The sequence below is a fragment of the Sycon ciliatum genome, chromosome 1, assembly GCF_964019385.1.
Source record: "Sycon ciliatum chromosome 1, ocSycCili1.1, whole genome shotgun sequence".
In the NCBI taxonomy this organism is placed as follows: domain Eukaryota; kingdom Metazoa; phylum Porifera; class Calcarea; order Leucosolenida; family Sycettidae; genus Sycon; species Sycon ciliatum.
Window position 1 is genome coordinate 7,369,384 of NC_088643.1, and position 13,755 is coordinate 7,383,138.

General features: G+C 51.0%; 1 protein-coding gene across 3 annotated transcripts in view; it reads left to right on the top strand.

The window, feature by feature from the left end:
* Positions 1-12,365: 12,365 nt before the first annotated feature.
* LOC135811871 (sacsin-like) overlaps positions 12,366-13,755 on the top strand; it is a 35,949-nt gene continuing 34,559 nt past the window's right edge. For all 3 annotated transcript variants that reach the window (XM_065325113.1, XM_065325119.1, XM_065325127.1), the window contains exon 1: positions 12,366-12,491. The gene's annotated coding sequence lies outside the window, so the exon portion shown is untranslated. The remainder of the gene's footprint in view (positions 12,492-13,755) is intronic.

Here is a 13,755-nt window from a genome sequence, read left to right on the forward strand (position 1 = left end):
GCCAGAGAACAAGCGCGCATCCATGGACGCACGTACATGTACATGCAGCAATACCCGGACACGACATACTACATTGTGTGTACCATGTACAGTCAGATGTAGATCTAGTACATGTACTAGATGTAGGGTAGATCCTGCATGCAGTGATCACGTGCCTGACCGTCCATTTTGCATACTAGAGAGCATGCGCAAGGCACGGTTCGTGCTGGGGTTCTTTTTTTGGGGGAAATAATTCTGGAGAATTTTTTCGATGTTTTGGAAGAATACTTTCGAAGTTCCGCGGGAAATGCCCGAAAGCATAGTATCGGTTGCGTGCGAGCATAATCCATACGGACTCAGTCAGTCTGTCACGATGCATGAAGGGCTAAACTACAGTAGTCAGTAGTCTAGTACATGTACAGTGCGTATCGGTTATAGTGTGGTCGTATACAAGAATATACTGCTTACAAGAATGAACACTCATTTTTTCATAATCATAACACATATTTTATGTGTATATTTATTCTTACAAGCAGTATTATCGCATAGTAGAATATATCGGCCCTAAGAATGGATTTTGTGTAGCAAAATATGCCAGATTAGTGCAAAGTGTATCGCCTGTAGTAATAACATCTGTGCTCTGTGCATGCTCAATACAATAATATTCAACACAAAAAGAGAGTTATGTCCAAGGAAACATTGGAGAATCACTTTTTCTGTCCAGTCGGACTCTTTCTTCCGACTTCTCTCGTATCCGCTGCTCCACAGTCGCCTAGCACAACCGCGAGTCTGATTGATCCGTGTTTATCATGTGTACGTGTCCACATGCCAAACGTGCGCGCATATGATATGTCACACGTGATTTATCGTGTGTAAGAAATATCGGCAATAAGAATCAAATGTCGTTTTTCAAACACCCACGCTATAACCGATACCTACTGTACGTAGTAGTAGTAGTAGATCATTAAATTTTCATGATCTACCGTCCGGCGGCTCCGGCCCCTGCCAGCTCTGACCAAGCATGAAGTGAGCGATTTGGAGAAACAGTAATGGAGATGGTGGCTCTGCCTGCTAGACATGGATGCTTGTCTTTCGACAACCCTATTGCCAGTATTGGCAGTGTTGCGGACTCTCGACCCAAGCACGCTGCGTCTTTGGAGTGCACTACCCACCTCGCAGCCCAGATTGCTACCTGCGGATCGGAGTTGCTGGAGAGCATTCGGCGGGACCAGGCAACCAAGTCGGCAGTGCGGATTCGCCACCACGCAAGTACTGGACGCAACAGCTACCGCAATCCAAGACCGCCTGCCGCAGCCACAACAGCGAGCAATGTCCTTGGCACGGGAGAAGGGCGGGTCCAGTACCCTGACCACCGTCCCTATGGCTGAGCACGGTTTCAGCTTTGATGTGAAAGCTGACTTTCACGATTATATCCGGCTCCGGTACTGTTGGCCCCTGGACAACCTGCCAGCATCCTGTCCCTAGGCCCTGTGGCTCAAGGGTTTCAGTCGACCATGCCCAAATTTGCAAACTGTCGGGGTTCATCCACATGCGACACAATGACCCCACCGACTTCATCGCGTCGTGCATGAAGGAGCTCCATCATGATGTGGAGGTGGAGCCACCATTGCAACCCCTAACTGGTTGATTGGTTGGTTGGTTTTTATTTCACTTCGCACATTCAAACGGGATGACGACCCAATAAAATGACGGCGAAGGCTTAGCCTAGAAGTGGCTATGGAAGAACATAGTAAAAGCTATGGAAGCACATAGTAAGAGAATAGGATACTAATAACTGCGGGTAAATGGGGGGAGAGAGAGAATACGATGTATCTGTGATACTACGTGCGGGTTACTGAACTGCACGGACCTCACCAGGGAGAGCGTTCCACAGCAGAGCACCAGCAACAGAAAATCTCCGCTGACCGCGGCGGCTACGGTTTGCCTGGCTTAGTAGGCCATTTGACTGCTGATGGCGGGTAGGGGTGCCTTGTGCCGGGGTCAGAAGCTGGGCGAGCACAGGGCTGGTGCGGGCGTGGATGCACCGCCAGATGGTGATCAATATTTTCTGCCTGTAGAGCTCGCTGACACGGTACAGGGAGTGAGCAGTGAGCAGCGGCTGCATGGCTGTCCGGGGCGGGTTGCCATCGATACAGCGGATGGCTCTGTTTTGCGTGGTTTGCAGTCGTTTCAGTTGACCCTCTCGCATTGCGGCTGAAAAACAGCAGGAGCCATAAAGCAGGTCGGGCATTATGACCGCCTTCACATACACCTGACGAGAGCGTCTTGATAGGCTTCGGCGTGCCCGCCACAAGGCGCCAATTTTCTTGGCAACCTTGGTGACCACATAGTTTACATGGGTGTCCCAATCTAGGCGATTGTCAAGGTGAACGCCGAGGTAGCGCGCAGAAGACGCTGAGGGGAGGAGACAGTCGCCGCTTTTGACTGTTACTTCCTGTACATGCTGTTGGGGAGAGATAGTCAGAACCTGGCTCTTGGTGGCGTTCAAGATGAGGCCTCGGGACTTCAGCCAACCGGCCAGAGCAGTTGCCGCTGTGGTGAGGGCTCTGGACGCTTCCGCCACTGAGGCCTGGGAGTCGTACAGGGCTATGTCATCTGCAAATTGTACACTTGGCACAGGCGAGGAAACCAAAGGGACATCGCGTGTGTATATACTGAAGAGGACAGGGCCGAGAACAGAGCCTTGGGGCACTCCGCAGGTGCAAGCCAGAGCAGGGCTGGTTGAAGGCGAGATGAGGATCTGCTGCTTGCGGCCGGACAAGTAGTCGACGAACCAACTAAGGGCTTTTCCAGAAATTCCAACCGCAAGGAGGTCTTGAATTAACTTGTCGTGGTGCACTTTATCAAAAGCCTTCGACATGTCTAGTAGGCACAGCTCTGTGGTCTTGCCACTGTCTCTCGCCTTCTGCAGATTATCAGTCAGCACACAGAGGGCGTCTTCCGTGGAACATTTCTTGCGGAAGGCAAATTGTGTTTCGGGTAATGCCTGGGTCAAGTCCAAATGACGAACTAACTGGTGTTGCACTACCCTCTCCAGCAACTTGGACACTATTGGGAGAAGGGATACAGGTCTATAGTTGGTGGGGACTGATGGGTCACCGGCCTTGTACAGTGGCACGATAGACGCCAATTTAAATGCGGATGGAATGGTTCCAGTCCTCAGCGAGGTGCAGAACAGCACAGCAAGAGAATATGAAAGCAAGTCAGCACACTGCTGTAGCAGAGAGCCCGGTATGCCGTCACTACCTGTGGCTTTCCGCGCATCCAACTTCTCAAGGAGACGTCGGACGTCAGCAGGAGTCACAGGATCAAGTTCGGTCAAGGAGACGGGTCCAGCGGGACCGTGCGGGGTACAGAGTTGTTCAGGACGGTTGGGATCGGTGACAATGGAGTGGAACGTGTCGGCCACCTCGCTGATGCTACAACTAGGATCTTGGCGGCGACGTGAACGCCCAGTGACTGCATTTAGAATGGCCCAAGACTTCCTAGGGTTGGCCACATTTTCTTCGCACTGACGGGAGAAGTACTCGTTTCGCTTGCGCCGATACGCGTTCCGAGCAGTGCTACGTGCTTGTTTAAACTCTGCATACAGTGTGCCGTTTGTCCTATCCTTCCGCCAACGGCTGTGCAGCCGCCGTTTACGCTGTTCGAACTGGTGCAGCTCTCTGTCAGACCAGGGAGGTAGCGCCCTCCGGGAAGGCTTAGAGTTGTGCAGCGGGGCATGCTTGTCCAAAACGTACAGGAACTTAGTGTGCCACTCTTTCCACATGTGATTTACATCATTGTGATCCGAAAAATCATGTACAGAAGCCTCAAGGATATCTTGCCGAAAAGAGTTAATGTCAACGCCACGTATATTCCTGGTCAGCCGCGACGTCGTGGATGACGCGGGTGGAACGTCAACGGCAAGCTGAATAAAGGCTTCCACAGCGCTGTGGTCACTAATATCAGTGGGCACAACCGTTGCTAGGGACACTAGCGCCGGGTTGGTCAATATGAGATCGATCATCGTGCCTTCAGGGCACTGTGGAGTTTCACGGGTCGGCTGCATGACGATGTTCTGGAGGCCAAACGCAGCACAGAGGTCGGTGAGGTGTTTGTGCTGGGGTGCCGGATGGGCTGGGTCCATATTATTATTATTATTATTAAAAGCATGTCCGCGTAGGTGGCGGGGGTGCCACTTTCGCTTATGCCATTCAGGATTGATGTCTGAAGAGTAGTACGATACAATGAAATGACAGAAGTGACGTCAACAAAAGCCGTTAGCAACAACACAAATATGACTAATGGAAAACTTCATCCAAAGTATAAAATAAAATAGAATATGCATACAACATGTCTGGTCAGTCCTGTTAGGTGGGGCGGGCTCCACGCCATGCCTGTCGGTCCGCTGCCATTGTGCGGACTGCGTCAACATCTAGCGGCTGGTGGAGGGTAAGTCCATGCCATGATAACAGTTCCGTCTGCAAGACCGTTACCAAAGTCGTCCGAGGTCGACCCCTGAAGCGTTCAGTGCCCTCGTCGTTGGCCAGGCGAAGATACATATCCACTGCCAACTGTGGAGGAGCAGTTCGGGCCAAACGAAAGATATGGCCAGCGAGACTGTAGCGCTGCCCTGTGATCATCTCGCTGATGGGGACAGCTCCGCAGCGCTTATACAGAGTGTCATTGCTAATTCGTTTAGGGTACCGCATGTCGATGATGCTCCTTAGCTGGGTCCTGTGGAACGAATCCATTCGCGCGAGCTCCGACATCGGTAGGCCCCAAGTGCCGCAGTTGTAGGTAAGGACTGGGATGACGTAGGCGTTGTAGAGCCTCAGCCGAAGACCTTCACTGCTGGGCCCATATTTACATTAAAGTCTCCAACTAGGGTCACGGAAGAAGACTGTACAGCTGCTCGTACAATATCTGCTTCCAAATCTGCCCAGTAAGACACTGGCTCCCCCGGTGGCCGGTACACGCAACCAACCAGGTGCCGACCTGGTTTTCCGTTTATTTCTACCCAGACTGTTTCTGTAGATTCAGAATGCAGATCTGGGCGGGATCGAACTGGGAGATCTTGACGGTAGTAGAAGCAGACTCCCAAGCGTTGAGTGCGGTCTTTTCGAATCAGATTGTACCCGTCAATACTGAGCTCTCCGTCTGTAATCTCGGGATCTAGCCATGTCTCTGATAGACCCAAGATGTCGTACTGACGCGTGCGGATGAGGCTGGCAATCTCTGGCAGTTTGTATCTTAAGCTACATGCATTGAGCGTGGCTATTTTTATGCCAGACTGAGTCGGCGTAGATGCATGGGGTATAAAAGGTGGTGCATGAGGATTGAGAGGGAGAGTTATAGTAGGGGCTAAAATGTTGATGCAGATAGATACAGACAAATGCGGAATAAAGTTAAGCCAATGAGACAAACAATGCAAGGCGTGCAACCTCTAACAACTTACAAGCTGTCCCTTCGCCTGCTCCTGAGCTTTCGCTGTGGCATACTCATCCGAAGCCTTGTGACGAGTTGACGAATGGCTTTGCTCTCCTCACTCTCAATCACCTGGACTCCCTGCTTTGTTGCCGGAGTAATAACACGCGCTGGGAACGTGTGTTTCCCACGAGCCAGCTTGAAGCCTTGGTCATCGGGTGATGGGTGACCAGCTTTGCCTCTACTCATCGGGAACGCACTCGTGCAGGGAGTGTGAACTCCCAACGCATTGGCGTATGTCCAAGGTTGTGGTGCATCAGGGACATGATCCTGTGTCTCCTTGTTGAACAGTTCACACTGCCTTCTTGTTGTTGTTTTGCTGGTGTTGGTAGCGCTGCCACTTCTTGGTTTTCCTGCCCCTGCCCAAGTGGTTCTTGGGGTGGTCCAAGCTCGCTTGTTGACGTTGCAGCTCCCGGACTGGGCTTGGTGCCCTGCTGCGAGATCGCCCTGCAATCCCTCGCCACGTGGCCGGGGGTGCTACATTTCCAGCACGTGGGGGTCTGCCCTTTGTGCCAAACTCGCAGTTTGTACCGGCCTACGGTGATGGAGCTGGGGACAGCGATTGTGGGTACCATGGTGTAGTATACGATACCTGTACTGAAGGTGCAGCCCTCAACCGTCTTTTTCTCGTTTTTCGCGGGCCCCAAGAGTGTCCCAAAACGACTCAGTGAAGACGCAATGGCCGACAGCGCCATGTCCTCCGGAACTCCAAACACATGCACCATTTCAGCAGTGCCATCCCCTGGCAACAATTCCAAGGTCTTCCCTTGGGCCGACAGTCCGCGGGAGAGCAATGTGTCACGGGCAGCTGTCGAGGCAAGAGTTACTTTACACGCACGACGATATAGATTGCCGTGATCACGAGCTCTTATGGATTTCCCTGGCAATGCACTCCGGAACAAAGACTGTTCTGGGTGCGCTCTACCGGCCTGGCTCTTGTGCAGAGACAGACACCAGCCTGATGGACTACCTAGACAACACTTTGGATGATGTCCGCCGTCTTGGCAGCAATGTGATAATTGCAGGGGACTTCAACGTGCATAATTCAGCCTGGCTACAGAGTAGCAAGACTACCCGAGCCGGTGAATGCCTGGAGGAAGTCTGCGCAGCACATCATCGGCCTCTTCATATTTGTGCAGCTGCACTGTTGAGCTTCCGATGTAAAACAAAAATAATAATAATAATAATCATCTTGTCCAGCATGTCACCCAGCCAACCCGCGGCAACAATACTCTCGATCTTATCATCTCCGATTTCCCACACCCCGTATGCACCACAGCCTATGCACCACTTGGACGATCTGATCATGCCGTTATCATTGCCGAGTTTCTCCAACAGCATCCACGACGCGAAGATCCTGCTGTTCGACAGGTTTGGAAATACGCCCTTGCTGACTGGCACCGCCTGAGAGCCTACCTCCGCAACATAGACTGGCCCGCCAAGATCCATGGGTGTGCGGAGCAGTCCTGTCAGCGCGTAACTGATGTCATCATGCATGGAATGAAACAGTTCATACCATCCAAAGAGCTTGTGGTGCACCAATCCAACCCTGTATGGTGGACACCGGACTGTTCTAACGCCAATCATGCCAAGGAGCGGGCATGGAAGCTGTGGCGACGCAATCCCCGCAACGATAACCACAAGGTCCAGTACATCACAACTGTTAACCACGAAGTGGAAGCGTGTCATGCAGCGCGATTAGCACATCAACGTAGAATTCGCAACAAGCTTACTGCAGGTTCCCTCCGGGACAAAGAGTGGTGGTCAACCATCAAGAGCGCAGCAGGCAAGGGACGTTGCTCTGACATCCCCCTGCTGACCAACCCTGCAGGACAAGAGTTCCACTCTTCTCGTGAGAAAGCCGAGTGCTTTGCAGCGCATTTTGCGAACAAGTGTAGCCTTGGCAATAACGACCTCTGTGCTGCTGACCTGCCTGACCTGCAACGACCTGCCTATGCCACGCTAAAGCACATTCACTTCCGCGCAGCAACGGTCAAACGGCACTTGGCGAACTTGGCTGTATCAAAAGCAACTGGACCGGATGGCATCTCTGCTCGTGTGCTCAAGATGTGCTCATCTGAACTTGCAGACCCACTGGCAAAGCTCTTCGCCCTCTGCTTCTTAGCCGGTGTGCAACCTGGGGCATGGAAACTTGCCCATGTAGTCCCAGTCCACAAACGGTCCTCCAGATCTTTGGCATCGAACTACCGACCAATATCACTGCTAACGATCATGTCGAAAGTCATGGAGGGCATTGTAAACACGCAACTGGTTAACTACCTAGAGAAGCACGAGGTGTTGCCAAACAGCCAGTTTGGATTCCGACGTGGTAGAGGAACCGCAGATATCTTAACGGCTCTCCAACATGAATGGGTCCACACCATAAGTACTGGCGGTTGTGTCCAGGTCCTCGCCGTGGATATTGCCGGTGCGTTTGACCGGGTATCGCACACAGGAGTGCTGTACAAAGCAAAGCAGGCCGGCGTCGGCGGACGCCTGCTTGTATGGCTACAGGACTACCTCACCAACCGAAACATCCGCGTTGTGGTTGAAGGCCAGACGTCAGATGCTCAACCCATCCAGGCTGGTGTCCCCCAAGGCAGCATCCTAGGACCCAGCCTCTTCCTTCTATACACCTGTGACATTGAACAATGTTTAACTCCAGGGACGCAGCTGAGCAGCTTTGCAGACGACACCACACTCTACAGCTTAGTACAGCCAACTGACGATCTCCAACAGTCCACCGCCTCCCTCCAAGGGTCCCTCAACAGTCTTGAGGAGTGGGGCCGCAAGTGGCGTATCTGTTTTGAGCCAGCCAAGACACAGCGCATGACTCTACATCGCAAGCACGTTCCCCCCTGCACTCCACCAGTCACCTTTGGAGGTGAAGCACTCCAGGAGACAGATACCCTGAAGCTGCTGGGAGTCATGCTCGACCCTACTCTCTCCTACAGAGCGCACACTCGCAGTGTTGCACTGCGCGCCTCCCAAAGGCTGGGTTTCCTACGAAAGGCAGCACCCATCCTGGACGACCATGGTCGAGTGACGGTCTACAAGGGATTCGTGCGACCCCTACTTGAATATGCCCCACTGGCCTGGTCGAGCGCAGCCGCAACTAACATGGCCCAGCTGGACAAGGTTCAGCAACGTACCCTGCATTTCCTGGGACCTGGAACCATCCTCCAAAGTCTTCAGCTTCGTCGGATGGTGGCAGCCCTGTCATACTTGTTCAAGCTGCACTACATTCCAGGGCCTCCCCAGGTAAAGGCCATGCTGCCACCAACCAAGCCCCCTGCCGTAGCTAGCATGTGCACACGGCAAAAACGTCAGACGCACCATGCCTTTCAGCTGAAGTGGACACCCCCTCGCACAGCCCCTGACTACCTCCTGCGATCCTTCCCCTTCTTCGCCATCACACCCTGGAACAACCTGCCTGCGGACCTCCTGCTTCACGAGCCTCATTCAAGACGCCTCCAAACCTTCAAGGTCAACGTATGTAAGGATCTAATCCGAAAGAGATGGCTGTGGTCCACACAGTACCTGTGACGATGATATTGAGATTTGAGACCCATTTAGTATTTACCTCTCTACTACTACTTGCTTGTTATGATTATTGTTCTCTCTCTTCATTTTCCCTTCTGGTTTAGTCATTACACGTATTTATATTATTTGGTGCAATACTAGCGCCCCTTTCTCGCACCAAATTATTATTTTTGCTACCTGACCATGCAACCCCCCCCCTTTTTTTTCGATGCCAGGTTGCAACGCTAACGCCGAGACCCCTGGTCGGTCGAGTTGCTCCCTGTACATCGGCACGTCGTCCCTACATCCCCTGTGTTTTGTCTTGTGTTTGTCTCCACATGTCTCTTTGTAGGGCTGTGTTCCCAATAAAATAAAAAAAAACAAAAAAAAACGTACCTCTCCTGCCCTGAATATCAATAACTCGGATGTCCGTGCTCCGAACCCCTGCTCCTAGAAGCAGTTTGACGAAGAAGGCATGGTCCTCTGACGCAAGATCCCTACTAAGGTTGATGCAGCAACTCCTGGAGGTACTGCTAGACATACTTGGGACATAAGCTAAGAAAACCGCAGAGCGAGAAAATCTGCATCCGCACTCAAATTTGAAAAAAAATAGAGTTAAACCTTTAACCATCGGTCAGCCAACACTGATCCTGATGCCCGTGCCGACCTGCGGGTGAAGGGATTCTAGACCGATAGCCGTAACGCATTCTTCGCTACACAGGTGTTTTATCCCCACGCGTCAAGCTATCGTGCCAAGTCCCTCTCCTCCCTCTGGCTACACCGAAGGTTTGAAGGCGAGAAGAAACATGTCCACGGTGAACGAAGTCGAGCATGGCTCCTTCACACTGTTAGACGTTAGTGTTCGCCTCCTGTGGTGGCACTGACCCAGAAGCAGCCGTGGTAATCAAGAGGCTGGCGCACGGCTTGACCACCAGACGCAACACTGTATATCATGTGCACATTCACATGTCTGAAGGTTTGTGGTTTTTCAATAAAAAACAAAACAAATGCGGCCTATAGCCGGGTTGTAGCTTGGCTGCTTGGCATTTTCTCTCGCCAGGTCTGCCATCCGTTGCGTCCGCGGATGCTCTGTTCGCCGTCGTCACTTCGACCTCGTGCCTGTCGACCTCGTCCAGGGCTGAGGCTTGTCTGGCTCGACATTAGACTGTATTCACAGCCATTTATCTCCTTTCTTCCTGTTGTATAATTACTATAATTGCTATTCGGTGTGTATTTACCGCCATATTGCCAGGTGCGTGTTTACCACCATAATATGAATAAAATACCCTGCACTGTCCACCGGCACCATGCCAGTGCGGCGGCAATGGCAGACTGTACATGTACAGTAAATCCTGTGAAGGCGACCACTCGGATAAGGCGACCACCTGTCCAAGAAGACCACTGCAATCAGGACCAAGGGATGCTATTTCCAGTCAAATGACCCTGGCTAAGGAGACCACCTGGTTACAGAGACCACGTTTTGAAGGCCCCTTGAGCGGTTGTCTTAGACAGGTTTCGCTGTACTAACAAGAAGATCTACTACTAGCCCTTTCCCAAAGGTGCTCTTTTTAAAATTCGCACTTAGTGCTTTTCGCGTCCCTCAAAATATGCTGAAAAAGTGCTCTTTTTTCAGTGATAACAGGCAAAAAGTGCTCTTTTTTCAGTGAAGCATAGCTATGATACATATAAACACATGCGGAATAGTATGGCTGGGATATATGCTTGACCCTTGCCCACTAATAATATACTATAGTACATGTCAGTGAAATTCCAAATTCATCCATAAAAGGTATTTCTGAACGCATTTTGTCCATAATGTGTTGTCCTCATTTTCTTCAGAATATTTGAATTATATGCTGGCTTCATTCCAATATTCCCTTTGTCGCTCAATATGCCATACATGTATATGAACTGTCTCACAAAAATATGCGGAAATATGCGCAAGCATATTTGGTCGAGGCCTAGTCTACACCGTTCTAAAGAACAGGGATGATGTGAAGTAGGCACGTTCAACCATGGTCAACTATTACTTGCGGGCGCTCCACCAAAACGCCGCGATGGGGTGGGTGACGACTGACGAGATCGCCTCTTGGTTGGCACGTGCTCGAGCAGCAAATCTGGACATCACAGACGATGTGCTATAACGATCGTCGACTGAAGCGGTGAAAATAGCGGAGCGACTTCAGATCAGCGACGAGGAATTGAGTTCTCTGCTGATAATGGCTTCATTGGTCGCGTCTAAACTCGTCCCCAAGTGGCTTTGAAAGCCGGTGACACTGACAGGCGAGAAGCAGCTGCTGAAACTCAGCCTGTTTGCCAAACAGGGTGTGAACTATGAACCCGCCTCTCGGCGCTAGGAGTGGGAGTACAGCTCATTCGATCGTCTTACCACCGGCTTACGATTGTGTTGAGAAACGCAATCAGCTTTTGTAGAGAAGTAATTCGCGCGTGCCAGGCCACCACCATGTGGTATATGCATTGTGCTTACACCTTTTTCAAAAAGGGTGATTTTCACCGTCTTAGCCATTCCTTTCTGACGAGAGTTTTATAAACGTGTACTGGAAACAGCTGCATGAACGAACTCAGTACCAACGCCACGGATGTATCGCTTTGCTGTGGCAACGGCGTGTCGAGGTCGGCAGGAGAGCGCAGTTATGTATGGTGTGCATGTGGTGCACCGGTACGGTGGTGTACATGTATGATAAGAGAGCCTTCTGTCACTGGAACAAATCGGTGCCTGTTCATGTTGGTTGTGGATTGCTCCGATTGGTTGTGTTTCCTTCAGACTCAGAGTTCTTTACTGCACACTGACCTGCACGGCTGCAGTGCAGACACCTAGTTTTGTAGTCGGTAGTCCTCATCCTTGCATGCTGGACGGTCGGCAGCCTGCACACGTACTACACAGTAGATCTACAGTCAGTACACTTGCATGTGCATGTACTTGGCACTGACATTTTGACACTTGAATACATGTCTTGGTGTACTGACAGCCTGTGCTAGTGTGCAACTACGAGAAGTAGTCGACAAGACGATTAGTAACACGGTTTCGATGCAATTTATTTTGACTTTCGAAACTGCCGTGGGCACAGACTGTCAGTCAGCGGCGAGTATGACGCACGTCTCTCCCGTCACGGCCCGGCGATATGCAACTACGAGTCACTACCCGTCCTGGCCTGGCCAGAGCACTGCCATGTCGACATTTCGTCGAACGCAGGAGGTTACCGGCCGGGTCCTGGTCACCAGACCCAAGGCAAAGGAATACCTCGACGTGACATCGTCGTAATTCAACACATTTCGCTCGTGTGCTATCATGTGTTCCTTATTGTGACAGAGACTCAAGTGTCCAGATCGAGATCACTGGCGGCACGCCACATTCGAAATCTTCGTGGGCACTGCTGGCACGAGCTATGAAATAGCGGGGTGCAGGAGAGAAGGACGCTCTTCCAGGATGCCTAAGAAGAGATCGGTTTGTTCAAAGGAGCTCTACTTAGCCGCGTCAGGTGAGTTGATTCATAAGCCTTTGAGCTTTGTTCGTCTTACGCTGTTGAGGTGATGTGGCATAGAGATTAGACTTTCGCGTTGGAACTAATTACTTACATAGAAGTAGGGATATTGTAGTAATACTTATTATACTAGCGGATCGTAGGTCTACTCGGCGACGGTCCCCAAAACTATGGTCACCCCGCGCTTAGTGCCATGCCCTGTCGCTGTTTTGCCGTAAGGGGCCGTCCGTAAATATCGATGTTTTTTTAGAGACGATATTGGTGCTTCTCTCTCTTGACCCCCCCCCCCCCCTCCCCCCAGAAGACGCACATGTACATCTAGATCATGGAATCAATATTTTTGGATGCTCATTTTTTTCCTTTTTTTGTCAATAATATGAACCCAAGATGGCAAGTTTGCAGTATTTATATGGTCTAATTGAGAAGGAGAGCATTATGACTTTACAACTCATCGTACAAAAAGCGTTCAAAGTGCAACTCATCGTGTACTGGTGTAGCCAAAGCGGCTACGCTCGGGCTTGAATTTTTTCAATTCCTTGTTCAGACAGTGAAGACTGGAAACTCTTGTGGAGTTCATCCGTGTTTGTTCGCACTGCCTCTACGTCTTGAAAAAGGTCTCCTGCAGGCATCGTTCGGCCGATTTCCACAATCAATAGCTCATTCTTTTGCTCTTGAAATTCGCCATGGGCGTACAGGTTCCAATTTTTGATTTTGTTCTTGTGTCGCGAGTTTTAGCTCCGCGAACGGAATCTGGTTTCACATTTCTTGTATAGCCATTTAGACGTCCGCGTGCAGGGATCGGCGAAACTTCAGATATTTACATCGATATTTTTCTGATGCTCGAAAAGACGCACATGGCTCAAACCCCTTCCCCCCCCCCCCCCCAGACGCACCAATATCGTCTCTAAAAAAACATCGATATTTACGGACGGCCCCTAACCGATGACGATTTGATACGGGTGTCGTGCTGGATGACTCCGTTCCTGGTCTGAACCAGGGAGTCGTATAATCCCGACTCCCTGGTCTGAACCGTAGTTTGTGTAGTGCGAACGGTGGTGTCATGGGATGTAGTCTGTAGAGCGTAGTGTAGATCGATCGCCTGTCCATTTATAGACCTGCCGACGGCTGTAGTATTGGTAAGGAGATCTCCATTGAGGTTGTGCTGGCAACAGCCAGTAGATCTACTAGTACAGTAGGGAGGTCACCTCAAGGCTCAACATGTACAGGCTGGGTAAACATGGGCATGCTATGGAGAGTTCTA